At 36.9% G+C, this 5,000-nt stretch overlaps 1 protein-coding gene across 4 annotated transcripts in view; it reads right to left on the bottom strand.

The window, feature by feature from the left end:
• The window catches only part of LOC105035003 (uncharacterized), an 88,343-nt gene that overhangs the window by 6,019 nt on the left and 77,324 nt on the right, over positions 1–5,000 (bottom strand). The window lies entirely within an intron of this gene.

Raw genomic sequence — 5,000 nt, 5'->3', positions numbered from 1 at the left:
TCAATTTAGATACTCTGTTATTTATTTTGCTCCCCTTGCGAGTGGAGCATATCTACTCCTCTCGACTCTAGAATCAATAATAAGGAATCCAAATCAGAGATTTACACTATTAATCATAATCTACACCACTGAAAATGACTAGAAACCAAAGAGCAAGGCTTTTGTTGTCTCTAACCTATGCATCATTTGGACACAAATAAATGGTTAAAATAAAATGTGATCATGTTTTGCCATGATATAAGCATTAACTTCAACCGATTTTCAATATATACATGTTTGTATTATATATAGATCAAAATCAATAAGGTGGATTCTCAATTTAAGTACTTTATATTAGTTTTAGCATAATAGCATAATGGAAACCATCCATTTTTCTATCTGCATTATGCATGAGTTACATACCATCAAAATAGGCATTTTTTATTTCCATGCATTTCTAGTGGCACAGAATATGATCAATGGTGTAAATAATCGACTTGGATGCTCTACTATTGATTCTGGAGTCAAGTGAAGTAGATACCCTTTATTATTGAGAGGAGAACAATCCATCTCATACATATGCACATGTATGCATGTATGTCTGTATATATCAATATGAACGTATCTATGAGTATATATATGCATGTATATATTGGTGTATGTATACACACATGCATGCATGCATATTTATATACATAGATCCATGTGTATATATATGATAGACTTTACGGAGAGAAGAGTGTATCTACTCAACTCTAAGATCCACAATGGAGCATCCTAATCAAATATCCACAATATTGATCATGATCTATGCCATTAAAAATGCCTAGAAATTTATTTTTAAAAAAAAATCTAGGTTTCCCTAGTTGGAGATAGTATAAATGCAAGCGGACTTGCATTAAAACATTTATAGATTAAATAAAAGATCAAAATAAGAGCCCCCATGCTTTAATTTTGAGCTTTTCTGGTTAGATCCAATGTTCTGCCAAATGCCAAAAGAAGTTTGAAAATGCACTTAGAATCATTAAAAAATACAGAAAATTATTTCAAAAATGTTCAATAATTTATATTAATCTAACATTCTAATAAAAGTTCCAACATTAAATCTTAGATAAACATGGTAAAATCAACTCTCCATGCAACTTTTGCTATGCGGTCTGCAAGGTGTCGCTTGCACTTGAACCTTAGTGTTGACTATTTTTATCTAAAAGAGCCATAAATAGACTAGGCCTCAAACTATGTTCTTGAACTTACATTTCAATAGGTCACACAACATGGATCAATTGGTCTTTTGCATATAAATGCTATGTGATGACCCAACTCATTTTGAAAACTAGGTGTGGCCCATTTGACAGGCCTAGATCCTAATTCAAGCCAAAAACCACGAGAATGATGGAAGACGATGGGAATCTTCTTCCTCCCAATTTCACCAGAGGAATCCAAACATCGAGACGGATTCCGACGCTTCCTCCATTCTATTAAAGGATCCATCACCTCCCACTTATATCCCACACCTAGTTTGTCGAAGCTCACCGGAGATCTGAACAAGCTTTCGTCCAGACACAATCCACCACCACCATGACCAAACATCATCGAAGCAAGGTAATAACCCTCCAATTCATTAAGTATCATCATCTGCATCTTCCTCAACCATTAGACCATGATCACTGGCTGGCAAATCACCAAATTTAGTGGAGAAAAGGGGTGCTCAGTTTTCCAAATAGCGAACTTGAACCCACTGCAGCCAACATACACAGTAAGGACCCGAATGGCTAGGGACCAAGTGAACGTGCAATCAAATTATAGTAGCATCACTGCAAATAATCGAAGCACTACAGGTCAAAGGACCACTCACACCACTGTAGTATTGAGAAAATCATTGATGAGTGAGTAGATATTCAAGTGGTTTCTCGTGTTGATCATGCTCAATGCAAGTTGTTCTCTAACAACCACCTGCACTCTCATCCCAATGACACCACACTGCAGACTCGAGACTCATTTGCCTAGAAGGGAGGTGATTCGTGCATCGATCTTAACCAAATCGATCACTGTCCTCCGTGATGATCCTTCGATCGGGAGTATTCTTAAATTAATCACTAATAATGTATGTCTCAAATTCTCAACACCTTGAGAATATACAAAATCATCTTTGTTAATTTTTAGGACAAATCAAGGATGCATACAACATGAATGGTAATAAAAACTGCCCGTTAAGTACAAAAATATGTCCTAGAAAAATGGTATGCGTCAGTCAAGATTGATTTTTAGGACATACATCTAATATACAAAACATTTGATTTGGTTATTTAAATTAAATTTGAATATTAATTATTTAAATTTGTCCTATTATTGTTTGTGGTTTCATGTTGAGATGCCTTGCATGCTTATGAAAAGAATTTTCTATAAGTATGCAAGCAAAGCCAGTCCTTACGTAGATGAGTACTTTGAAGATACTTGTGACCTAGTACCTTCCAAACTTTGTAGTTTAGACACATTAAAACTATAACATGCCTTAAAATAACCAATATGAGCACTTATCATCATAGAGATGGGATGAGAAACTCGAAGATTAGTGCTCTAATACAAACACATAATCAACTTTGTTCCTACCACCACTAAATCTCTTTCATAGGATCCATAGTTATGGAGCACAACTTTCAAGAAAAAGCATCACTTATTGTATGATGACATCATGACATCCACTTTTTGAATGTTGGTGAGCTCTCTTTCTCTTGCAGCTATCAACGTTCTTATTACATCATAATGATGATGACAGCATAATTTATTTAAATGGTCCATCTTGCAACAACATATGGTCTTGAGTGGTTTTGCTGATACTAAGTGATTTTGGTATTGCTACTTAATATGGTATGATGAACTTTCTATTTCTCCAACACCCACGCCCACATCCTTCTCCAATGCCCATGCTCACGTCCTCCCGTTCTTCAATGCACACGTCCACTCTCTTTAAAGCACTCCTCTCTCTCTCTTTGTATCCTCGGGGGGCTCCCACCTCCTTTTCATCTCCACTGAAAACCATTCCATATGCTGGTGGCTCTTTCTTCTCATGACTCAAGACAATGAGTATATCAGATATGAAGAGGAATTTATAATGAATCCCCATTGATTAGAGCTCTTAACATATGGCTGCTGGAGAACAAAGAACCAAAGGCCATAATCTTTTTATGTCATGGAAATGGGGTGGAATGCAGCATATATATGAGAGAGATGGGAACGTGGTTAGCAAAAGGATATGTACTGGGAAATCTTCTAGACTGAAAGGATATGTACTAAGCTTTAATGCTCTCGTTGACGAGGAGAGGAAACACAAAGACATGACTAAAGCTCTCAACTCTGGTTCCACCGATATCCGAGTCATCACCGCCCACAATCGCACCCAACCTCATCATCTTGACTCCCCATCCTCGACGTCACCTTTTGCTTAGGTTGCTTCATCGCTACCAGCATTGGTGTCAACTACATCGACCTTGTTGTAGCACCCATTGCGACATCTCCATCATGAGGTCGACCATCTTAAGATCAGCTAAATACGACTAGATCATAACCCAAAGCGGACCATCTCTAGATTGGCCACACATCGACCAGATATGACCATCTCTAGCTCAACCAGACTTTGACCAAATCCTATCCAGGCTAACCATCTCCAGCTCGACCAGATACCAACCACATCTGATCCAGACCGACCATCTCCAGCTTGGTCAAACACCAACCAGTATAGGGTAACATCATTCTGCTCATCTATTATTTTCTTTATGGTTATTCTAAAGCGCAACCTTACTTAGGCATCTGAGAGCCCAGTCGGAGCCAATCCCGCAAGCTTTTTTATTCTTTTCATATGCAGATCCTTAACTCAAAGGCAAATCATATACCACCATCATGGATCGAACATCACCCTCTAGATAGTCATACCAGGGCCAGATTTTGATAGCAACACTACTAAAGTTTGTCGTACCAGTCGATATTAGACCATAACGAGCAACCAAATCAGTATAGTCTCATACCATATTGATACTCGGTATGTCTCGCCATCTCATACCATATCACATACTGACATTGTAATAGGATGATATTGATATAGATTTGGTATCAAGATGGAAAACCTTGATTGCAAATCAATGAATTAGTACAATCATATGATATTATGCTTATTAAATGTATGTTGCTTTAATAAAAGTTTTTCAAGTTAAAACCACCATAAACACATGAACTGCGATCCTAAAGAGTGCAAAATGTATCAAAATGGTGTCAAGTAGCTTGTCCTAATATTTTACTTTTCAACTTTTTTCTGAATCTTTTCTGATTTGTCCATGAAGTCTCACAAACTTGAATGGAAGCTATCAAAACTACCAAATTTTTTGAAACCAAATCTCACCCAACCAAAACCAAAATGGAAACAAGTTTTAAAACCTTGCAACATCTTATAGTAGAGTATGAGAGGAACATTGTCATGTGTATAACAGCATACACAAAAGAAAGGATTCAAATATCATTTGCCATATTTGTTCTATTCATGGATGCAATGGTACCGTAGCATATCATGCAATGACAGCCCGATCATGTACCAGAGCCATGGCAAAGTACATGGGCACTTGTTGTTTGTGTTGTTCCACGTTGATGCATGCCTACTAGCACACATTAACATGAACCAACACAAATTTGTGCACATAAAATACATTTTGGGCACTTCTTTACCATGCTTGTACCTCTCTAGTAGTATGTTCCATCTATATAGTGTTATAGTAAATACATTATTTCTGAAGCAAAAAAGTTCAAGATTTAAATTAATAAGGATTAAACTTAGGCACATGTGATGCACATCAGCCAAAGAGAGGAGTCGGATAGATTACAAAGGTGCATGATCCTTCAAGAACAGGAGTTAGAGATGGATTAGCAAAATGTAGTATAGTTTGCACGTATCGAGCCATGCATAAGGCAATGCATCAAACCTATCAACCCTCTAATCCCCAAAAAAAAATAAAAATGATTTTAAAAAAAAAAAA

Source organism: Elaeis guineensis, chromosome 2, assembly GCF_000442705.2.
Source record: "Elaeis guineensis isolate ETL-2024a chromosome 2, EG11, whole genome shotgun sequence".
Lineage (NCBI taxonomy): Eukaryota > Viridiplantae > Streptophyta > Magnoliopsida > Arecales > Arecaceae > Elaeis > Elaeis guineensis.
This window is presented reverse-complemented; position numbering and strand designations above follow the sequence as displayed.